The following is a 25,476-nucleotide window of genomic DNA, read 5'->3' on the forward strand; positions in this document are numbered from 1 at the left end:
TTTTTAAACAGCTAAAGGCAAAACAATTCCCAACATGCAAGTTCAGATGTCTTAGGTCTTTTTTTTTAACCGAGTTTCAACAGCCACTTATAATGCCACAAGCATGGTTTATAAGAGAGATTGAGAATACAGAAATACCGTGGAATAAATTTAGAGGAAGAAGCGAGGTGGAGGAAATGCAATGCATATCAATAAATAATTCATACTCGGCTTATATAAATCAACTCTGCTATAGAATTACCTAGCTTCACACCTAGTAAAATTTTATTTTTACCATGCACGTTTTAACAGCTGTGAGATATCATACCATATTGCTTCCTGGACTCAGTTTCTATGAAGCAATTAATTCTATGAGTCTAAATATTTCTGATTTTTTTGTCAAGGTTACAGATTCATATGCTTCAGTCAGTGGTCCCTACATATCAGGGACAATCTTGTGGTGTTTTGGTTTTTTTAAAGCACCTACCTGTGCCTGTTAACGTAATGGCTGACATCCATACCACTGCTGTGCTAGTGCATCAAGAGAAACTGTGCACACTTAAATTTGGAAAATTGTGCAATGTTGTGGTGCTCTGGGATGTTGTTCCACCATAGGACACACACAGGGTTGTACAATGACTGTACAAACTGTCGTGCAATGTGTTGTGCAATGTGTTGTGCGACATGTCAACATCCTACGCTAGTCAAAAACTAGTCTGGAACCGATATCCCTTCCTTTGTATAACATCATTGTGCTACATCCTTGAACTAGCACAACACTACACTGGATGTAGACCAATGTCCTTATCTTGCCTTTGGGGGTTTTGAATGTATATATATATATACTGTTAGTATGAATTTTGAGAGCAGTGATATAGTACTGCAGGGATGCAGCCCTGGTACTTTTTCCCCTCCAGGGTCTCAGCAGGGATGCATAGCCCTTTGTTTTCTAAATGGAAAAAATATGCTGCTGTTCCAACAGTTTGTTGCATAGTTTAATATCAGACTACAGTTGATTTATTTCTATTCTTCCTGTCTTCTGTTACATGAAGTGTCCTCCATCCTTTGTGGTTGATGATCCAAAGTGCTCTTCTGGATGAACCACCACATGAAGTTCAAGCTCTGCAGAATTAGAAAACTATCCTTGATTTCTTGTAACAGAACCCTCCAAATTATTGCATCTTCTTACTTACTGAGGGGTGGTGGTGGTGGCTGTCAGGGCAGCCATGGCTATCAGGGCTGTCATGGAGAGCACCTGCACTTCTGAATGTATGACTACACCGCTGTTCAAGAACAGAGATGCTCTTACCCCTGGACTTTGGGGCCAAAGTTCAGGGCCTCCACACCCCCTGGGGCCCCCCAAATCCACTTTAGTCTGTCCTGGGTGGTGTGGTTTGTGCCCTCAAGAACCTACGTTTTAAAAAATGATGCTTAACTTGCAGTGGTGGGGTGGCGGGTGGGGTCCTTCAAAGGCTTTAGGTCAAGGCTCCAAAATTACCTAGGTGCACCTCTGTTCAAGTGTTACCATTCTTCAGTCTTTAAGCACTCTCTTGCATTCCCTAAAAATTAAAAGACCGACTAAGGGTGTGTTTGTGCATGTGTATTCGTCTTACATGCATATACAGGTGGATGTCATTATCCACAGGTGTTCCATTCCCACAGATTACTGTGGGTAATGAAACCACAGATAATGAGTAATTGAGTCTATGGAAACGTGCGTTCCCAGGTTTCCCAGATGGAAAAACCCCACCAAAACCCCACCCAAATGGGCTAAATAAAGTGCCCTACTGTGACCTGTGAGTCTCCTGGTATCCAGCAATGTCTCCCAAACGCCCTCTAGTCCAAAACAATCCCCAAAATTGTAGATTCTCCTTCCCTTTTTTTCTGAAATGGGCTACAAAATGGCTCCTGTGGACAAAACGGCAGTCAGAAGTTACTTCCGCAGTTACTTCCAGCCAAGCCAGAGGTTGCCGGTTTGAATCCCCGCTGGTATGTTTCCCAGACTATAGGAATCACCTATATTGGGCAGCAGCGATATAGGAAGATGCTGAAAAGCATCATCTCATACTGCACAGGAGGAGGCAATGGTAAACCCCTCCTGTATTCTACCAAAGACAACCACAGGGCTCTGTGGTCACCAGGAGTTGACACTGACTCGACGGCACACTTTACTAGGAACCAAAGATATGTGGGTTTTAACACTTTCATATCTTTGGATATCGAAATTGGGTGTCAGACACCTGTGAATACACGGAACCGCAGATATAGAATCTGCATATAACGAGGTGTGTGTGTGTGTATGTGTGTGTGTGACACCATACACACACATCACACACATATATATAACACTAACACTAAAGTACCACATATTGTACAATCTTCAATTTCACAAGTTGTATCTAGTGAAGTTCATTTTGAACTACCAATAATATGTTTTAGGAAAATTGTTTTTCATACCATATATATCTTTAACTAAAAGATTCCTCTCTTCGCTTTTAAAACAATGTATGACACACTGTTGCATAGAAAATTAATACACCATGCAAAAGGCATAAAAGAGCCTTTAGCAGTCGGTGATGCCCTGGGGAGACTCATTCGGTAGTCCTACCATCGCAGCACCAGTAGTATCCTTCCTATGGGCTGGGCCATTCCAGCACAACCTCATAGACTGACCTACTATTTGACCCCTACTGCATTAGAATAAGAAATAGCAATGCCACACTGCCATTAAGTAGCCACAAATATGGACCTGCAACAAAATGTTGAGGTATATCCCTGGTGAGGTGAATGTTTTGGGTTTATTGTGTGACTGTGTGTGCATACACATATAATGCTCAGCAGAAGAGTTCACTCACATACTGTTGTTTTTATGTTATTGGGTGGGGGGGATTAACCCCTGACACTAAGAGCTTACATGTGTCAAATCCCTTCCCCCAAACACAAAGGTGTGAATTGGTGGGAAAATAAAAGGGTTTTAGACACCTTTCCCCCTTAGAAGCAGAAGGGGTTGTGACTGCCTTGAGGGAATATTCTTCAGGCTGATAAATTTCCCACTTCTTTCCCCCCAAGTTCTCCTTCCCCTGCCATCACTGAGTTCCATCCACCTGGTTGTCTGAATCTGCGAACATTCTGCTCCATTGGGTTACATTGTGGCAGTTTGAAGTTTTTCCCCTCTTAGATTTTTCTTCTTCAGATTTTGTGTGAGTTACCTCAAGTCTGCCAGTAGCTCCCTTTTGCCCACAGGTGCTCCAGTTATGCGTCCATAAGGATTCCAGCTCCTTCCAAAATTGATATAAGATAAACATGCTGGGGTATAAGTCTTCTATGACTATCTGAGGCCATTCTCATGACCTGCTCTACCCAGGCTAGCGCAGCCCTACCTGCTCATGATAACTGCCAGACTTGGTCCCGATCCCAGCGCTCCTCAGCCAGGTAGCCTAGGTTCTAACCTGGGCTAAAAGTGAGGGAGGAGGCTGCACACGCACCTCCTCCTCCTCCACTCCCAGCTCATGTGGGTAAGTGGGCTGCTGGCAGCTCCTTTCAGACTGCTGGCAGCCATGCTCACCACCGAGCTGGGGAGAATGAGCGACCCGGCCTCCAGGCATTCCCCCAATGCAACACGCTGCTTGCGGTGAGCTTCCTGCTTGTATTGTGGGCTTCCTGGAGGCCAGGCATCCTTCCCCTGTATTTCCCTTGCCGTGCTGCTCACTCCCTTAGTACTCATGTGGACATGCAAGCAGCAGAGTCCTGATTGGGCTCGAATCATGTGGGGGAAGGCAGGCAGGCTCCTGCCTTCCCCCACAGCCCTCTACAGCCTCAGCCTCATGGGTCGTGTGGATGACCTTTCTATATAAGGAGGACACTGGTGATGCCATGGGATGTCTAGGAATCACAAGCAATGGAGTAAGGGCACGGGATTTGCTATGTCCCAGCCTGTGGGAGTCACTGGTTCCTTGACAGTGTTTGCTGCTGCTGCTGAAGAGCTTCCTTATTTTATCATGCAATATCCTGCATGTCCGGACACAGGATAGCTGATCACTGCCCTGCTGACATATGACGTATCCATAATGATAGTATAGAATGGTGGTTAGTCGTAGGGATAAGCACAGAATGTACGTTGTGCACACGCACACCGGGCACTTCTGGTCCGACGCACACCAGAGGCAAGGAGGTAGGCTGCTGCCCCGCGGGACCGGTTTAAACACAGCGCCAACAACGGAAATGCAGTCGGGGGGGCAGGGAAGCACCCTCCCTGATCTTTAAAGGTAACCCCCCACCATCGAACCGGCCAAACCTCTGTTCCTTTGAACTGGTTCGGAGGTCCGTAACAGGGTTTCCAAGCCAATTCACGCACATCCCTAGTTAGTGGTGGCTGAAACTGAGATCACCTGTGAACAACTACCCATTCGAAGGTCATAAGTTATAAGCCGAGGTCTGTTTCATGCCCTCCCCCAGTGGTTCCTGCTTGCCTTGTGCAGAACTCCCTGACAACCCACAAGAAGTTGTCATTGAGCTGCAATGAGCACTGTTTTCCCCAGTGGCAGATGCACCCTGTGAGGTGAAAGAGGGACAAGAGCAAGATGCCTGCTTCTTTCCACTTAGTGGCAGCTTCAGGAACCAGGAAGTGGTAGCTAGATCTCCTGCCGTGAGTGCTCTGAAGGTGTTCCTGAAAGGATGAATGACACAAAGGTGGTCATTGACAAACTGTGCCAAGTGTAGAAGCTGGGGTTCCCCATCAAAGGTGACTGTGTTGCTCATTCCTTCCACAGTGCATGGTGGGTATTTACCTGTGTGGGGCTTTGTGGTAAAGGGTAATCAGACTAAAAAGAGCATACTTTCCTTGTGTCCCTTTTGGGGTAACACTACTGCTTTCATTGTGTCTCTTTTGTGGGGGACACTGCATAGGATAATATTTCTGCAGTCATATGCAGAATATTTTACTATATGAACACAGTTATAAAACTATGAGGAATGCCATAGTGAACCCAGTTAATATAGCTGACATGGACATGATTGAGCTTTCTAAATAACTTTCATCCTGGTTACTACCTTAAAACAAATAGCTTTGGTTTGCAGGGATAGTTATGGGTGTGACAGCTCCAACTGAACTGCAAAAGCGAGGAAATTCAATGGACCATGATGTTCACATCATGGAGGTATGAGACCTTATGTCAAGGCTGATATATATTATATTGACCTAGTATAGGGCTGCTCAGCTTCAGCCCTCCAGCTGTTTTTGGACTACAGCTCCCATAATCCCCAGCCACAGTGGCCCATAGCCAGGGATTATGGGAGTTGTAGGCCTACATCTGCAGAAGGGCCAAAGTTAAGCAGCCCTGGTCTGTTATATAATAGTAACTGAAAGATAAGTCTTACAGCAATGTAACTGAGGATAAGTGTTATAACAATGTTTAACAAACATTTGGTAATGTGTACCTCTGAGCATATGGTGAGTGATGTTACCCCAGCAAGCAACAACTACAATCAGCACAATTAGTAAAACAGGTGACAGCACTCACCATATGCTCAGAGGAACATTACCAAATGCCCCAGATTTTGCTGTTGCCACCAGCCTATGCAGATAGTAGATTGGAGCATGCAGAACTTAGTCAAATTGTGTTTCCATGCTTATGATTTTATTTTATTTTATTTATTTGTACATTTATATCCCACTCTTCCTCCAAGGAGCCCAGACTGGTATACATGGTTATGTTTAGCTTCACAACAACCCTGTGAGGCAGGCTAAGCTGAAAGACATATGACTGGCCCAGAGTCACCCAGTGAGTTTCATAGCTGAATGGTGTTTAGGCCAGTACAATATTTCAGCCTGGGCATTAGAACTTCGTGTACTGCCTTTCACTGGTGATCCATCTTCACAGAAAAGATGAACATTTGCAGGAACTGGAATACTTATGAAGATGCCAATCATTTTGTGTCATTAATGATAAGCACAAGTAATAATTTTGTTATTAAACGTGAGTCAGTTTAATAATTTTTTATGACTCATCAAGAAGCAGATTAACAGTTTCCACCTGTACTGCTGAAAAGTATTGGGAGACATGGAGTGATGTTCTACTTACTGATGCACGTGCTTGATGTATACTTGCTCAAATCCACAACAAAAATTTGACTGCATTTGGGAGGCAGTTTAACAGTGGCATGAAAAGCAATTTCGTGTCATTTATTAGGATGTGCCCACAGATATTCAACACCTTCCTAATTTGAAATGTACAAATGGTGAACAAAAAACCCTCCAACTAAATAAAAGAGAGAGAGATTTTATATGAAGTACATTTAGTTGAATAAAATGTATTAGAAAAATGTCAGATCTAGGGTCCTGTACCATGTAATTTTGTTTTAACATACAAGAGAACCCCGTTATCTGTGGGAGTTCTATTCCACGGGGAGGGGGGAGGATAGCAAAACTGTGGATTATGAAGCATTAGGGCTATGGGAATCAGGGGCTAAGGTTCCCTAGCCAGCAAAAATGTGCAACCAAAAAAGGGGGTAGAAAGTGGGGGGAAATTTTGGGGGGATGCCCTACTGTGCTCTGTCCCTAGCTGTCCAGGAATGCCTACCAAATGGTGTAATTTTCATATTTTTTTCCCCTGTGAAAAATCACTGGTTGTTGTCCTCCCACCCAGCAAGAATGAGCCAGAAAATGGCTTCCTTACTCAAAAAATGGCAGGCAGAAATGAGATCAGAGATCATTTCCACCCACCCCTGACCCATGGACACACAATTCTTAACCCTTTTTTGCCATTTTCCCCCCTGTGTATACCAAAGTCAGGTGCCAATTACCTGACCATGGATACAAGAAACCGTGGGTGTCGGGTCAGTGGATAACTGGGTTCTCCTATATTTATTTACATGGTGCCACCTGTGTGCATTGGACTATACAACCACAATCTGCACCATAGAGCACGGATTGTGGTTGATTATCTGGCAGGGTGCGGCACCCAGTTGACAATGGAGCGGGCACACAATCACTTTTCTGGCTTTCACGGGAGCATGTGCACCTCTGCCTCCTGACCTTTGACAGCCTAACATAGCCCAGTCATGAGAACCAGTCCTAAACCTTGCAGCCTTTCCTGCATCCCCTTAGCAACCAAAATGACCTTCTAGCAAGCTAAGCAAATAACCACTTCTAAGGTCCCTTCTTTACAATTTAGAAAGCTTATAAAATACAACGTAGCTATTAGGCAACCTTTAACATTGATATAAACATAAACAATATAGCTTTTTAAAACACACAAAGTAGTTCAGTTTTTCACAGGTTGTTGCCTTTAAAAAGGATACAAATAAACCTCATTCTCTGCTGCTCCAGAGGACAAGACTAGATCTAATGAGCTTAAGTCACAGGATGGTTGCTTTGGGTTGAACATTACGAAAAACCTCTTAACAGAACAGTCTGACAATGGAACCCACTATCTAGGAAGTAGGTCTTTCTGGACTGGCATCTGCTGGGGATGCTCTGGCTCCTGATTTCCTGCATCAAGCAGGGGGCTGGACTAGGTGGCCTACAAGCCCCCTTCCAACTTTATGGCCCAATTCAGGTGTAATGCGGAGCCCACGGTTTCGCACCCCCTCCTCTCCCGTCCACACTCAGACAACGAGGAGAGCTGCGTCTCTGCAGTGAGCAAGACTGCAGAGAGGTGGGGGAGCTGGTTGTGATGGCTTCCTTCTTGACAGAACGACAGCCCTCACAGCCAATCGGGCCAGAGTGAAGAAGGAGCTTTCTCTCTCAACTCCAGTTTGTGGCACCCAAACTGCGGTGTCAGCGTGTAATCCCGGCACTGCAAAACCGGAATTAAGAGCAGCAAAATTCCACTCTGACCAAAGGTTCAGAGTGGAGCTTGGCAAGGGAAAGTGCAGGTCCCTTTTTGCCCTTAACTCCAGTCTGCTGAATCTGGATGTGCAGCTTCAGAAACCAGATGTGAAGGGACCTCTGGTTTCCTATTTCATCGGAATTCAGCCTCTGATTCTTTGCATGCAATTTATTCTATACCACAGATTGAGGTCTCCAAAGAATCTAGAAACTAAATTCAATGAATGGAATGGTAAGAAGAGAACAGCAAGAAAAGGAGCATGAAAATCTGTCATGTGCAACATGACAGATTGTGAAGCAGGAAAAATTAGCTGTAAGACAGAAGTCAAGAGATGTATAGACTGTGAACATATTACCCACCACCTCTTATGTGTTTTAACACATCACCAGGTTTCGGACACTTTCCAAGCTTTTTTCTGCAACAAGAAAGAAAGAATTAAAGAAAGAAAGAGAAACAGATTTCAAGTTACCAAATGCTGTGATAGATATTGAGATGTAAATACTATCAGATACTAAAGCATTTAAAGAATTTTAAGTGTTCAGACAGCATAGGTTTGCTTTGCTTCTTTGCCAGTCTGATGTACAACTGCAAGGCTGAATTCAGTCCAAAAATATGCCTTTTACGTGTCAGTTGCATAGTTAAAATGTAATGTTCCTGCCATTTTCAGTTTGTTAGAATATTGTTGCATTTTGTGGCTTTGCCATACCTAATACATTTTCACCTAAGCTTTTTTAGCTTTGAGAAGACAGCTGAATAACCAACCAAATAACAACAGTATAAATCTTTTTAGGGTACATTTTTCTGCTAGCATTTGGTCTTCCCTTGCAATTACAGTTCATCATGCATAAAAAGTACTTGACAGTCTATTAATTTTAAACAAGAATCCTCTATTACTGTTCACTTGAGAATGTAGTTCAAGCTGCTTTAGAATCCAAATACTGGCCGTTATCACTAAAGAGGAATGCTTACTTCCCTTCAACTCTTGCATTTTTAGTTAGACATAACTTCCTTTGACAAGTGCTACAGTGGATAAACTTCTGCTTGTCTGAGGCTAATGCTAAATATTTTTAAAGCATTAATAAAGCAGTATGAAAAATGGAAACCACACATTCTTCATATGTGATGATCAACATTTTGATATATGCAGAATTTTTAAATGGCCGGCTGTTTGAAAAGGTTTTGACAGATGAAAAGTATGTCATCTTTAATTAAAGTTCCTTAATATTAGCAACCATTTGCTTGTATGAGTCCTAAGAGATTCCTTTCGTAATGGTTTCAGTCTCTTCAACAATATCAGGCAGTATCAACATAACGGTATCAGCCCATTCTACCAGAGAAGAAAATGCCAACATTGGCAGAGACCAAGAGGGTATTCACACAACCATTTGAGGGGGGGGGAAGGCTGCAAAACCTTACCTTCCCCCAGACAATCCCTCAAAGGTTGCTGGGAGCGCAGACCATGCTCCCAAATGAGCAGCACTCTCCCAGGCAGTGTGGAGCTCCCGGGCCTGGGACAACGCATCCCACTCTCTGGGTATTTTACTATTGGAGGATGGGGAAATTCCCGCAGGGGATGGGCATTCTAGGCGCCCATCTCTGTGTCTCCTCGGGTTGCTCTTCCTTAACCTTGACAGGCATCAGGGCTAAAAAGCTGGGCTAGGTGGTACTGCCCCACTGGGATTGGGCTCAATCCCGGCAGTTCTCACATGCAGCCTAACCAGTGTTCCCCTCTAACAAGGATTTGCAGATGTTGTTGACTACAACTCCCATAATTCCCCATGGCAGCTGGGGATTCTGGGAGTTGTAGTCAACAACATCTGGGAATTCCTGTTAGAGGGAGCATTGAGCCTAATCCAGCCTGGGCTTCCCTAACCTGCGTTAGACTGTGCATGAGAACCGCCTCCAAGTCTACAACACAACTTGTGTGTCTCAGATTGCTGCATTGGTACAACAATGAGTAGATTGCAAAGTCCTCACGAAATACATCACTGTGCTCCAGGAGAGGAGGGAAAACCAGAGACAACTTGAAGAAAAAACTGCTCACACAAGCAGTCTGCACTGCAGCAGCAGAGACAAGTAGAAGCAGGGGCGTAGAAAGGTTGGAGTGGGCCCAGAGACAAGATTTTAAAATGGGTCCCTCGCTGATATACACACACAAACACACTTCACAGTATATAGTGCACTCACACTCACATCCCCATTATGAATACAGTGAATATCTAGTTCACATTGAATCTAGGTTTTTTTTACTCTCTGCTACTGCCGATCTCCAAGAGACCTCAATTCATACTCAGACTAATTCATAAGGGGTGCAACACGGGTGGGCGGGGAGTCATGTGACGTGCCTCTGGGGGGCCCCTCGAGGCAGTGGGGCCCCAAGACAACAGTCTCCCCTTGCCTAATGGTAGTTACGCCCCTGAGCAGAAGCCATATAAACTCACTCATCATGGTGGTTTCTTTGTGATAAGTACTTTTAACAAAAGTACATAACCTTTAACTGAAGGGGTGCCACAATTTTTAATGCTTGCAGCTCCTGTGTCATGTGAGTAGACAATGTGTACAAATGGGGCTTCTTGTGCCACACATTGGCCCCACAACCCCAGAACAGACATGCTACAGTGCAAAGCTGGATAAACTTGTCTTTCTTAGAATGCTAGAGGGCTGCCTTGCACAAATTATGGCCTGCAGGCCAGATCTGGCATATGGGGACATTCCTGCTGGCCTGCAGGGCCAAAGCTGTTGCATTGGAAGTGAACACCGGAGGCAAGGCATGCACAGGAAAGCTTTGTGGCTGCAGCTCACTGCCACCACCTCTGTTCTTCACTTCCCCCTCCCTGCTTGCCTCTCGCTTGCATCCATCCATTGGCAGCCTGAGGCAGGTGATGGACAGCAAGAAGAGGAGGGAGCAATGCACCCCTTCTTTGCTTGCTGCCTCTGGCTCATGTCTGATGGACACGAGCTAGAAGAGGCAAGCAAGCAAGGGGCATGTTGCTCTCTCCTGATTGCATCCTCCTCCAGCAACATGCCCCTGCCTTGCCTGATGTCTCCAGCTTGCATTTCTCCATCAGACATGAGCAGGAGGCTGCAAGCAAGGGAGAATGTTGCTCCCTCCTCTCTCCTCCTTGCACCTGCCCATGGCCTGACTGAGGCAGGTGATGGATGAACATGAGCAGGAAGAGAAGCAGAGAAAACGCTGATAGGACGAATGGTGAGTCTGCACCCTGCAGGGCTCAGAGCTTTGGAGGCATAGGGGCAATGATGATGTGGCAAAGTCTGCCACAGCTGCAGGGAGCAGAGGCACATTTCCACCCCAAAGACAAGTCATAGTTGATTCCGGCCTTGGGGCATTTGAGTTGTGCAGCCCTGGTATAGGGAGTAACTGGAGAAGTGACTGCAGCAAATGAATTGGTGAAACAGCACAGCCCACTCTGTTGGCTTGACTGGGGCAATTATGATGTGGCTCCTCTCCTCCCAGAACTGCCTCCTTATTGGCCATTCCACTTGGTCATTATATAACTTGAAAGTGTTGTATCTATGTATTTGTTTATTTCAGCCCAAGGCCAGCATAAATACAAGAAAAACAAAGAGAAACAAACAACAACAACAACAACAACAACAACAACAACAACAACAGTAAAATACATAGAACTTGAAAGTGTTGGTACCTGAATTGCTTTGTGTGGAGTTTTTGGTTAATCCATTCCTTGATCCAGGCCAGCTTTTGAATGGGACTTTAGTTACTTGTATCCCAGTCCTGGAGTAGAGGCAGGGCTAACAAACAGCCAGCAGGAAGCGCACTGAAAAACAGTTTGCACTTGCCTCTCTGTATATAATATCTGTTTCATTAAACTATTAATGTTCCTGATTCTACCCCACTGCCTTGTCCTTGCATACCACAACTCTTTCCTTTGGATTCTACACTTTGCTTCCCCCCTCCCACCTTTCCCTTTTGTACCTACCCACCTTTTGCATACTATCTATTGGTTTTTAGATTTGCAGGCAGAGCCTGTGTCAGTTTTTAACCTATGTGCAGTGCTTAGAAAACTGTAGGTGGTAGATGCAACAGATAGCTGTATCAGCAAAAGCTATTCTCTGTACCTACACAACTAAATGTATTAATCTTTAATCTTTGATCTACCTACTCATACTTTAGCCTGGCACCTGGCACTTTGAAATAAAAGTATTATGTTCTTGGGTATGAACTAGTAAATAAATAATAATAAATTATTTATTATTATTATTATTATTTCTTGTTTACACAGTCAGACAGCTGTTATTGACTGGTTTGTTTTATCCAGACATCGAATCCTTCCCAAGTACCTGGGATGGCTGGATTTTATCATCAATACTGTTGGTTATTATAGATATCGTCGCAAAATATAGGCTGTTCCCAGTAAAGTTGCTTTTTGTAATTGGCTGATGGTGATTTCTGTGGCCCCTATGGTGTTGAGGTGCTCTTCAAGTTGTTTTGGAATTGCACCTAGGGTGCCAATTACCACTGGGATTATTTTGGTCTTTTTCTGCCTCAGCCTTTCAATTTGTAGATCTTTGTATTTTGTGATTTTTTCTATTTCTTTTTCTTCTATTCTGCTATCCCCTGGTATTGCTATGTCTATTATTTTAACTTGTTTTTCTTGCTTCTCGACTACAGTTATATCTGGTATATTGTGTGGCAGATGTTTGTCTGTTTGTAGTCGGAAGTCCCATAATATTTTTGCATCTTGATTTTCTACCACTTTTTCAAGTTTATGGTCCCACCAATTCTTGGCTACAGGTAGCTTGTATTTTTTGCAGATGTTCCAATGTATCATCTCTGCTACTTTGTCATGCCTTTGTTTGTAGTCAGTCTGTGCGATCTTTTTACAACAGCTGATTAGGTGGTCCACTGTTTCATCTGCTTCTTTACAAAGGCGGCACTTGCTGTTTGTTGTGGATTTCCCCACTTTTGCTCTTATTGCATTTGTTCTTAGTGCCTGTTCTTGTGCAGCCAGTATTAAACCCTCTGTTTCTTTCTTCAAGTTGCCATTCTTAAGCCATTGACAGGTCTTGGTGATGTCTGATTTTACACTTATATTGCGTAAATATTGACCATGCAGTGGCTTGTTTTTCCATTTTTCTGCTCAGTTCTTTACTTGTTCTTTCTTGTCGGCCTGCTTTGTTTCATTGGTGTTGAATAGTTTCTCATTATTGACCATTTTAAATGCATCTTCTTTACTGTCCTTTATATATTCTGCAAGGCCTCTTTTCTCCTCCTCAACTTTTTGATGGACTTGTAGCATTCCTCTTCCACCTGAGCTGCGAGGGAGGTATAGCCTATCTACATCACTGCGGGGGTGCAGAGCATGATTGATGGTCATTATCTTCCTGGCCTTACGATCTAGCATCTCTAGCTCTGACTGGGTCCAGTCTATTATTCCTGCAGTGTATCTGATAACAGGTATAGCCCAGGTGTTTATGGCTTGTATGGTGTTCCCGCCATTGAGTTTGGACCTGAGGATTTTTCTAACTCTCCTGAAGTATTCACTTCCCATTTTTCTTTTAACTTCAGTGTGTGTGATGTTATCAGCCTGGAGAATGCCCAAGTATTTGTAATGTTCTTTCTCAATAATAATAATAATAATAATAATAATAATAATAATAATAATAATAAAAATTACATAATGTTCCCCTACCAAATAGCACCCAAGGTGGTTTTCATAAATATAATATAATTATGATAAAACAAAGTACAATCAAAGGCAAATAAGCATCTTTTAAGGGGTGGATCCCTTATATTTAGCATGGGGAGAGTTATTGTAGCTCTCCATATTCATCCTGGCATAGCATCTCTCCCAGTAGTTGTCTGCTGGCCTGCCTTCCTTCCTTCCTTCCTTCCTTCCTTCCTTCCTTCCTTCCTTCCTTCCTTCCTTCCTTCCTTCCCCCTTTCCCTCTCCCTCTCCCCTTCTGACTGTGAGCCCATTTGGGACAGACAACCATCTTTCATTTCTTTTCATTTATTTGCTATATAAACCTCTTTGAGAACTTTTCTTTTTTTGGTTGAAAAACAGTATATAGATATTCTAAATAATAGTAATTTTCCTATCCACCTAACCCAGAACTGCCCCTATTTGAGTCTAGTAAGAAGGGGATGAGATTATGGCTTCAGACCTCACTGAAGAATGAAAGTTGCATTCATGATAATTGCCTATCAAGCTGGGTAAATAACCTTGACTGGAACAATTTCATACTGGCTAAGTTGTACCATTAGAAGTGAGCTCATCTTCTGACTGATGGTGCAAATCTAGTGTGGAGCTTGATTCTGAGGTCCTGAAGTATAGGTTGTAAGGCATTGGCCCTTTACATTATCTTCCCTATTTTCAATATCCTTGCAATCCAATGATTCTTACAAAATCAAACCCTTAACGTATTCCTCAGTGTGTTGGTAGTCAATAATGTTCTCATTAAGACTAACTAATGTTCTTACGGTTCCTTGAAACACTTTATTGGCCTTTAGAGCTGGTTTACAGATCTGCAGGAGTAAATTAATTGTAGCGGTGTTTGAGTTGAAAGTACTCTCATCTACTCATGACCTCCTGAGACTTGATGGTCAATGCCTCTAAATCTAATCTGGAAAGCAACGATATGAAAGCTAATGATCTTGGCGGTTAAATCTCCATCTTCAGGCTTTTACAGATAACAAGCAGTTATTTGACTGGCAGAATCTCAAGAACTATTAACTGGATGGTAATTGTTAAAAAGTGTTCTAGGAAGAAAGGACATCGATTGCTTTAATTCCTCTTGCTCTGATTTTGTATTTCACATTTTCTTTGTTTGCCATGGCTGTATATTTTCATCCTTACCTTCCTCCTCTCTATGCACTGCCGGATGCAGGGAAAGCTCCATCCACATAGGAAGTTTCAAGTACATTTGTAATCAGCCAATACCATGATTGGATTCAAGTTTACATACAACAGGGATAATTCTGCAAGTGATAATCAGCATTTGTCTTATGGAAAACATCTGCTGACTATTGCCAGACCTCACAGGAACAAGAACTGGGTCTTCCTAGCCACATTAAGCTTGTGTGCCTATTTGTTAAAAAGATGTAATTTTTGCATCTTGATGTCTTCACTGTAACTGGATTAATTACAACCTTAAATATGAAATTCTATTAGATACACAGAGGGCTTCTATAACAATTGTTAGACATTTATTTAAGCATCAGGCCTACAAAGCTATATGTAATTGTGGGGGAGAATGGTAGGCAGCCAGAGGTGCCTTTGAAGTGTCTGTAGGAACCATTTGCACAGCTAAATAGGGAAGCCAATTTTAAACAGGAAGACAGCTTGCCTGGTTAGCCATATGAGTGGCTACAAAAGAACCTTCAAATACACTTCCAGCTGTGAGTACAATTCCAACCTCCTTTGTATGTGTGCATACAGATTAACAGGACTCAAGCCTATGTCTTTAAAACAAATGTTTCAGAGATGTAAGGAAGACTGCCTAAAATGGCTGGTTTTCCTTCATGTTTTAAAACACAGCATTTTAGTAAGAGGAAAAGCACTGGAGCAAAGAGGCATAGAAGGAATACCAATAGAAGGAGATGTATGCTCTGCTCTGTATACCCACAAGGGTATGTGGATACTAGTACTCCAACTTCCATGCTGCTAATACCATGGGATATATGACATGAGGTTGCTACTATTTATAAAGAGAAACCAAGAGTGGCACTGGCCAAGTATAATAAAGTATTATGTGGAATTTGCTATTCCACATGTTTAGCCCCTGCTCCCAAATAGTGTTCTTCAATCACCATTGTTAGCACCTAAACCCATTTAAAGATAAGTAAGGTTAACTCCCTTACACTTCATCATGGACTGAAAGAAAACTGAGGAGCTTCACACTACCCATGTGAAGCGCCAGGGCGACCGGATTGGCCACCCACACAACTGGGGCCAGTCACAGAGCGGGGGGGTGGGGCTGCAGGGATCGAGGGCCTCCTGGTCCCCAGAAGTCCCAGGATACCCCTCACAAGTGCTGGGAGACCCCGTCCTGGGGAGACCCCCCCCAGAACAGGAGGCTGGTTTCAGCCTCCCGGTGGGGGGTCTCCTCATGTGTTGCCATGGTGATCAACTAAACTAAATGGGGTTAGCGGAGCACAGGCTCCACTAGCCTCATTTAAGGGGAGGGGTAGTTTGGGTGGTTTGCTGCCAGGAGCTGCGTGGCTCCCATGGCAGCAGAAGACCAGGAGAAATCAGGCTAGGCTCCCTTTTAGCCCGATTTCTCCTGGTCATGAGAATAGCCCCTGTGTGTTACTACATTAACACGCAGTTCATCCCTTGCTTTCCTGGCCACTCCCTTTCTCTGCTACCTCTGTGGTTTCCTCTCATCTGGGTTCAAATATAAATGGTAAGAGGGCACGGACCTCTATCTTGTGCTTATGCTACATTGTAAAAGTAGAGCTAAATCACACATAGCATAGCATATTTAGCATATGGAGCTAAATCACACATAGAAACATAGGAAGCTGCCATATACTGAGTGAGACCATTGGTCTATCTAGCTCAGTATTGTCTTCACAGACTATTGTCTTCACTAAGACCACTCATGTAGTAAAGGACATGCATGTGCTTGTGTACTCTAGGGTGACTATGGTCAGAAAAGCAGTAATGGAAGATTTTGTTGTTGTTGTTGTTTGGCTTACTTTAGGCACAGGCAGATCAAAATAAATGCGGAGCAGTTCTGCACAGGATCTTGGCACGCTCCATGTTTACACAAAGAAGAAAGCAAAAAGCCTATGAAAGATACATGTTGTTACTGTCAGATGCTCAGGCTTTTCAGGAGTTGGTCCAGCAAACTGGTGTGCGTGTGAAAGGGAGGGAGGGAGGGAGGGATCAAACTGCAGGACTGACAGGTTTTAAGGCTGTGAAGCAGATCTGTGTTCGACCAATTGTTAATACAATGGGTGCACAGGAGAAAAAGTGATAGAAAGTGCACTGTGAAGTGATAGGTTTTGTGGGAATTGGCTGATATCAGAAGTACTAGCTGATCTGTCTTGCGTTGTAGTTAGAGGCCAATGCTAAAATCTAATCGAATAGATTTCTGTCAAATAGCCTGGAGATTAAAGAGCAAGATTTTCAAGATTCTTCTCCAGCAACCATGATTCAGGGCTTAGGCCTCCAAGTACACTGGTAAGAAAAATTAAAGTTCTCAGCCACCTGTAAAAAAAAGGAGTGCAAAGACGAGCATTCCATCTCCTGTATAATTGAGCAGGAGGGAGCAAATGTCTCCTGTCCCATGACCCCCAGACTAAGGAGGCTATGCCCATGTCACCTGCTACATTGTGTGTCCTTGTGTAGCAGCCCTGAAATACCAGGCACACTGTGCTGTACCTAACCTGTGGAAGAGTGGTCACGCCAATGTCATCAGACCACATTTAAGTAGCCGGCACAGAGTTGGGCTCAAGACTGGCACTTAACCTTAACAGGCAGCCACTAGAGGTGTTCACTGAATCGTTTCTAGTGGTTCAGTTCAAATTCAGACTGAATTCAAACTGAACCACTGGTCTGAGAACCAGTTTGGTTGAACTAACTGTTAGTCCAGTCCATTCAGTCGAACCGGGTCGAACCGGGTTGACGCAAAGGGAATTCTGTCTTTAAGAGGCTTCTAACGGCAGCCGGGGGTGGTGGTGGAGATGGCACCCTACAAGTGGTGCCGGCAGCAGTAGTTCCTCTAAATCCCAGCACACACCCCACACCCCCGCCCAGCAGTGCAGCCCAAGTGGTAGCAGCATGGTTCTGGGATCTGTGCATGTGCAGAGGCCATGCAAATGGCTGCCAGACTGGTTCTGCACACCCCTAGTAGGCACTGCTGGTGCCAGGCGGGTGGTGGCAGAGGGGTCCAGGGGCTGCAAAGGCAGGTGGTGATGGTAGCAGGAGAAGTTCATGGAGCTGCAAAGGTAGACGGCGGGGCCCAGGGCCACATTCAACCTTGCTACGTCCATTGAGCTCCTCAGACAATTGGATTTTTCAACAATTTGTCTAATTTTCTCCCTTTTCCTATGTAAAACTATCTTGGAATGGGACTTTGAGGTGTGTGGATTAGTGAGTGGGATGAAAGGGAAGAAAAGCACATGAACTGAGACCACACATCAGAGGGCTCTTCACCACTGACTGCAGAGCTATCACTTTGTTCATGGAAAGGCACAAGCTGACTCACCACAGTTTAAAATAATTCAAACAGAAGGGGGATGAGGATTATGAAATGCTAAATTCTTGTGAAAGACTCTCATCTGCAATTACTTGCTTAGCTGTTAACAGTAAATGCCAGGCTAAGCTTGCTTCCACTTTAGTGGATGGAGGGATGGAGGGGGGGGGGAGGGAGGGAGGGAGAGAATGTTTTCCTTGCATTTTATGCCCCCCCCCAATTCAATAGCAAAGCAACATCTATGCATTTTTGCACAACCTGTCTGTCTGAGCAGCACGGCAGATACAAGGAATTCAGGCTATGTCCAAATGCCCACAATATAAATGATGATGGGTGCACAAGAAACCTTTTGCCGTATTGTTCACCCCCTTGGGATTCCCTCCCCCCCACCTCCCCAGTTATGTGCTAAAGCAAATGAAGGAAGCTACCATGCAGACAGACCTTAACAAAACCTGACAATAATCCTGAAAGCATAAAGTATGTTTTGCTCAGTTTTTAGGGGCCAAAGTCAACAGGTCCCCAAGTAATACTTTCAGAGGTCATGCATTCGTTTCAGTTTGATTGCCAGATCTGAACATATGTGACCAAATATGCTTCATATAGAACGCATTTCTCAAAGCTCATATGCACCCACCAGAAACTAGAACACCCTTAATTTCTGATTATGCTCCATGATTATTTAAAAAAAAAAAAAACACTTCAAAACTCTGCAAAACAGATTTGTTTGATTAATTTGTGGATGCATGGATGTTCTCTTGTGAACAACCCACTTGCTAGGTTTAATTGACCTACATCTGGAGCTGACTGAATATGCAGAGACTGGGGATTTACTGACTGATTAACTCTTCCTGCCTTTTAACCTGGACATAGAGGCATGCATGGATAGGTAACATTTGTGTGTGATAAAAAATCCTTGGAGAACAACATAAAATGGAAAAGGGAGAGCAGAGCTTGATTCCTTCCATTTCTACATCAATTGAAGTGTGATGTCAAATTAGAGCTTCCGATATTCTTATTAGAATGCTATTATTAAATTAAAGATTTTTTAAAAAGAAATCTTTACTCTTCTTGAGCCAAGTAAGAGAGATTGGACAAATAAGCATTAATATTCTAATAGCAATGCAACTTCTCCTTGTAGAAATAGAATAAATGAAAAACATTCACTTATGAAGCCCTCTAGCTGACAAGAATGGAATCTGATTGTTACCTAGATGTTCACAATTTGTTCAGATAACATGGAGGGAAGAAGGGAGGAGGTGTAACAAAAATATCTGCAGGAAACATACAAAGAAATGTAGAAACCAAGTTTCTTATAATTTGAAAAAGAAAACTAGATTATCATTTTATGTTGAGAGTGGAAGCTTTTCTCCTCGAATGATTTAAAATTAGGGGATTGAGAATAAAGACCAAAGAGTAAAATCCTTTTGACCACAACCAGTGGGTCTTTATAGGGCTTCGAAGGTGGTGGAGCCAAATAATGTGTACCACTGTGTTGGTATCACACAAAAGAGGCTGCTTGCAGCCTGGTCATCTGCATTCAGTACTGAGCATTTTTCATGTGGGGAGAGCCTTCTTGACAGTTTATTATTATTTACAGTTTAATTTTTTCACATATATATCCCACTTTTCCTTTAACAAGCCCAGATCAGAGTACATGGTTCTGTTTATCCCCTCAGTAGGTTAGGCTGTGAGAGAAGTGACTCGACTAGAGCCACCCAGTGAGTTTCATGGCTCAATGGGGACTTTGAACTCAGGTCCCCCCAGTTCTAGTACAACTCCCTAGCCACTACATCGTGCTGACTCTATATATGGGAATTCTGAGCCCCATTCAGCCTCAGCAATGGCTGAGATGGTGCACAGGGTGTGGCAGGACATGTGCTTAGGCAGGGAGGCTTAGTCCTTCCTTGAGCTTTCCCCAAGTATTATGGTGAATAAGGGTGTAATGTGATGTAGTAAGATGACCAAGGGCAAGAACTGTGAGCTTGGAAACTTATGGTTAAGTCTCTCCTCTGCCACCAACTCAGACAACATGCCAGTGATTGGAAAAGTGTTCCAGATAGGAAGCCCTAACAAGCAGAAGCAGTTCACTAAATCAGTCATAATGGCAACGAGTTTTTCTACCATGAACTGAAAAGTTGTGTTTGGTCCACCTAACCAGTGATGGGGGTTACAAAAGGTAATTAAAACTAAAATTGTATCCACTCTCATTCTTCCAAAATATGTGTTGAAATTCTCTGTTTGAAGTATTTGTTTCATACTTCTGAACTGCATCTTTGACATTTGCTGTGAGAGTCTTCTTACCAACCTGCCTGCCCTGCCATTGATCTAAGATTCAGCTGCTGTGAACATTTGGAGAAGGATCTAGCTCCACCAAGTGACTTTTTTTGGTAACTGCTCTTCTGTAACAGATTGAACTAATGTAAAATGTGTTCTGGACCGCTCAAATAAAATCACATTTCCTTCATAGAATCCTTCATATAATAACCTGAAATGTTTATCTTCCCTATTTCCTAAAGTGTTGTGCCATAATTAACAAGCAAACCTACTGTATGATACTAAACATTATGTTGATCAAGTTAAGTAATAACAACTAAAATTTTTGCAAGAAACCTGACCCTTTGCTTCAGGAAGACATTTTCCAGTACATTATCTGATGTCCTGCGTCAACTGAGATCTGTTTTAGCATGTTCGATTTATAGTAAGGAAACAAAAATTAAAGAAGTGTAACATGTTGATTTTCTTGCTATATTAACCCACATCGGATTTGGGAGTAGATTACTACCCCCAGCTGTGTAAAGGTGTGTAAACAAGCAAACCACTGCATTACCAGCTATGTTCTTGTTGTCAAACTCTTCCCTGCCCTCTGGTACACAATATATCATCAGATATGGCCCCTCACTGTTATGATATTTAGGTTGTTAATAAAAATATGACACAGGGGAGAAAACTACCCCAAAATGAATGGAATTCCTATGGTGGGGTGGTTTCTATCCCATTCCCATTATAAGTCAATTGGGAGAAAAAACACCCTAGGAATGAATTGAATTCCTATGGTGAGATGGTTTTTATCCCATGTTCATGTTAAGCCATTTGGGATGGTGTAGAACAGCCTGTTTCTCTTTGGAGCCTTCAGTTTTGTTTCCTTTGATGTCAACACTATCTCAAAACCAGTCGGAGGCACTGAATAGTTCTGTGCTCCTGAGTTAGGGCCAGGGGCGTACCATCCATTAGGCAAGGGCAGACAGTTTTCTCCCAGCCCACTGCCTCAAAAGGCCCCCCAGAGGCCAGTCACACCCATTCCCAGTGCCCACCCGATTGCAGCCCGCTGCCTGGGCAGGTCGCGCAGTGGCCGGCGGCCTTGGTGCGATGAGGATGGTGGGGCCCTTTCCCTTCAAGGCAAGACCTGAGGAGCTGCACCCCTCTCTCTCCCAGCCTGGGTGGGGTGGGTGGATCAGCAGCCGCATGCCTGCCTTGTGTGCTCCCTGACTGAGCAAAAGGGAGGCGCGGCCGGTGGCACTGAAAGAAGGCAGGGAAGGACCTGGAGGAGACAAGAGGGAGAAGCTTTAGAGCAGTGTCGCCTCACCTGTGTGCTGCTGGGGGGAGGGCTCCAAATACCCCCTGGGGGCCTGTTCTCCATGGCAGTGTGCCATGTGCACCACTCACCAAGATCCGCTGGAGGGCCTCTGGCGGCCACATGCTTGAGTGGGGGTTGCTCCAGAGCTCTGCAGCACAACCATGTGCTTGGAGGTGGGGGGAGGTGGGCATGGTGGCAGCGGCAGCAGTGCAATTTAAATTGGTCAGGACAACTATGTACTTGTGGAGTGTGGAGCACAGGGGGCCTCCAGCAGCGACAACTCAGCGGGGGCTTCAGGTGGTGACCGTGTATGTGGGGGGGGGGTGCTCTCCGGAGTCGTGCACAACCATCCATATGCTTGAGCGGAAGGGTCCTCCCCAGCACTGCCGTCACGTGCTCATGCGGGAGCCTCCGGCAGCACAGCAGCAACCATAATGGGGGGGGGGCTCCAGAGATGGCAACTCCAGCAAACTCCAGCTGGGACCTCCAGCAGTGGCCATGTGCTTGGGGGTGGGGGGTGGAGGCCTCCACAGCGTGAGCCGGTGTGTGTTTTCTTTCTCAGAGAAGGCTGCCTTACCGCTAGCCTGCTTGCCTGCTGCATGTCTGTTTCTTTGCAGGCAGGGAACGGGGCTGCTTTCCTGCCTGCTGGCCTCTCAATCGAGCCCCAATCTAGACCTGCATAGATGGATCGTGGAGGCACATGATCTCTGCGCCCAACAGACACAGACCATGAGGAAGGCAGGCAAGAAGGAGTGCTGTGCTGGGGAGGCTTGCAGCCAGCTGGGCTCTGGAGTTGCTGCTACCTATGGGCCTCTGGCTTGAGTTGACTGATGCTCTCCTCCATTAGTTCCAGAGACCCCAGCGGACAGCAGCGAGAGACACCAGAGAGTCCAGTGACTGAGCCCCAAACAGATAAAATCATTGATCTGTTATCCTCTCCTCTCCTCTTTTCTGTTATGCTATGGCTGGGATCTTGGAATTTATTTATTTTTAAAAACCCTGAGAGGGGTTGGGCTAAGAGAGATTAGGAGCCCAGCAGTGAGTTTCATGGCTGAATGGGGGATTTGAACTTGGGTCTTCCTTTCCTGGTCCTAGTCCAACAGCCAGTAAAATCATTGGGTCTCTCTATCAACGTTATCCTCAATTCTCTTATTGTCTGTTATGCTGTGGTGGCTGTGTGGGCTAGGGTCTTAGAGTTTTTACATTGAATGATGTGTTATTAACAGGACTTTTAAAAGCCACAATACTCTGATGAGCCAAATCTGCAAGCAGAGGAAAGGGGTCATATCACCTCTGAGAAGAAGCCCAGAGGTTTCATCATGGTTATTTTAATCCTCACACTAACTCGGGGGTGGGGGGGTGGGGTGGGCTGAGAGAGATTATAAGAGCCCAGTGAGTTTCATGGCTGAATGGGGATTTGGACTTGGGTCTTCCTGGTCATAGTCCAACACTCCTCAATATACTCCAAGGTATTACATGTTTTCTAGAGCAGGGATTCTCAACGTTGGGTCCCCAGATGTTACTGGACTTCAACTCCCATAATCCCCAACCAAAGGCCACTGGGGCTGGGGATTATGGGAGTTGAAGTCCAATAACATCCGGGGACCCAATGTTGAGAATCCCTGTTCTAGAGGATAATATTACCTATTGGTCACAGAGGAGTTTTTATATTCTGCTGTTTAAGGACTTCTGGAGCTCGGTCCTTTTCATTATGACTGGATTCCATTATTATCTGTTTGCCGTGCAAGTAATATATTGTTCTCCTTTAGCATATGTATAAAATGTACACAATTTCTTCTCCTCCTCCTCCTCCTGTGGTCTGTTATTGTTGGGTTGCCTTGCCTTTTTTTATATGGCTTCTTTATTTTGGGGAGGGGGGCCTTTCCCCCACCCATTGGTCTCCCATCCAAGGGATTGATTGAGTGCACCCCTTCCCAGCTTTAGGAAACATCCTGAGAGCCTTCTTCCTGCCCCCTGACCTCCCTTGTGCCCGATTATAATGTATTATAATTTGTTGCTTCAAATTCCATGGCTTCCCCAGTATTGTATCAGCTTGAACAGTCTGCAAATTGTGCTTCCCTACATGCTATCTGGCACTTGGGTTACATCCAATTGCATCTTCTGGGTAACACTGGTGGTGACCAAGGATCACCAGTTTGGGCAGCAGAAATGGTTCAACCATGGGATCCATGAAGTGTTCCTGAGCATGTGGTTTCAGCACCAGAACCCAGCCTTGGAATTTATGAAGCAAGAATCCATGAAAGTGCTCTTGAGCATGTGCAGAGAGCAACTGCAGACAATATTTCCCTCTCCCATCAGAGTGGGAAGAGGGGAAATAAATAAATGGGATGGGATTATGTCAAGTTACATGTTGGAATGTTTCTGCGAGTGTGTATCTGCTTAAGGAAACTTGTACATCTTTACATTCATGCAAATTCAGTTGTTTAAATATTGGATCTTTTAAAGACAGAGAGGGGAGTGGGGAAAGAAACATGTGGGCTGGGAATATGTTAAGTTGTGTGTTGAAATGTTTCTGCGAATGCATATTTGCATAAATATACCTGTTTTATATTCTTACATTCTTGTAAGTTCAGTTGCTGTTTGTACCCTGAAGAATCTACATGTTTAAAAATACTGTGTGTGTCATGGTGTGTGTGTGTGTGTGTGTGTGTGTGTGTGTGTGTGTGTGTGTGTATGTGTAGGATGTAGGGATGTGTACGGAACCATGGAGGCATGGTCCGGCACTGGGGAGAGTGTTCTTTAAGGGGGGGATAGTACTTACACCACCACCCCTCCGCTCTTCCCCCTACGGTGCTGGACTTTCTTAAAACGTTCTTGGGGCGGCAGAGTTCCTCCCCGCAAAAGGCACATGCGTGGCTCCAGCTTTTTCAGCTTGCTAACTTTAAAGGCAACGACGGGGGCAGGGGTGGCAGGGAGGAAGTCCGCCGCCCCAAGAACGTTTTAAGACAGTCCAGCGCCGGAGGGGGAAGAGCGGGGGGGGGAGAGTGCTATCCCCCCCCCTTAAAGACACACTCCTCCCCACTGCTGAACCGCCGGACCGGCCAAGTTCCGGACCGGTCCGTGCACACTCCTAGTAGGATGATGCTTAACTTGCAGCAGGGGGCGGGGGACTCCAAAGGTCTTTATGTGAGGATGCTTAACTTGAGAGCGGAGGGTCCTCCAGTTGTGGGGGAGGAGCGACCTTCCAATTCCTTTAGATCTAGGTTCCAAAATCATCTAGGTCAGGGGTGGGGAACCTTGGCACTCCAGCTGTTGTTGAACTACAACTCCCACCATCCCCAGCCACAATTGTGGCTGGGGATGATGGGAGTTGTAGTTCAACAACAGCTGGAGTGCCAAGGTTCCCCACCCCTGATCTAGGTGCACCCCTGTTCCTATGCTCCCACAGAGTCTTCTCTTCGCTTCCAATTGTGTGTTCCTTCTCTCTCACTCATTCTCCTTTCTCCCTTTTGCCTCCTTTGCTCCCTCTTGCTTCATATATTGCATGATAGCCATTAATTTCTCACCCCATCTTGTATAGTCTCTTATTTTTGATGCTGCAAAGGTTGCCAAATACTGTTGCTCACACTGTGCTTCTGTTACCAAAGCATTTAGGTTCCCAGACACCAGCATGATCCTACATCCCTGCTTTTATTCCCAGTTTGTGTTCATTACCTCCATGCATGCATAGCCTCTCACCACTGATCTCTTTAAATTCCCTTTAGTACCTCTTATAAATTTCATTTAACCTATCTGTGTATTAAATCAAATATCCTCTTGGAATTTTAATTATGCATGGATGTGGTACATTTGTTTGTTACTAGGGTGCCCACTGTTTCAAGTAATGTTGATGCTCTACCATTATACATGCAATAATAATTTTAAAAGAAATATATATATATATATATA

General features: G+C 44.5%; 1 long non-coding RNA gene across 1 annotated transcript in view; it reads right to left on the reverse strand.

Moving 5' to 3' along the window:
* Positions 1–956: 956 nt before the first annotated feature.
* The window catches only part of LOC128330790 (uncharacterized), a 54,472-nt gene continuing 29,952 nt past the window's right edge, over positions 957–25,476 (reverse strand). The window contains exons 2-4 of the long non-coding RNA XR_008310259.1: positions 8,168–8,223; positions 1,478–1,538; positions 957–1,101 (exon numbers count right to left, since the gene is read on the reverse strand). This is a non-coding gene — a long non-coding RNA (uncharacterized LOC128330790). The remainder of the gene's footprint in view (positions 1,102–1,477; positions 1,539–8,167; positions 8,224–25,476) is intronic.

This window comes from Hemicordylus capensis, chromosome 6, assembly GCF_027244095.1.
Source record: "Hemicordylus capensis ecotype Gifberg chromosome 6, rHemCap1.1.pri, whole genome shotgun sequence".
Lineage (NCBI taxonomy): Eukaryota > Metazoa > Chordata > Lepidosauria > Squamata > Cordylidae > Hemicordylus > Hemicordylus capensis.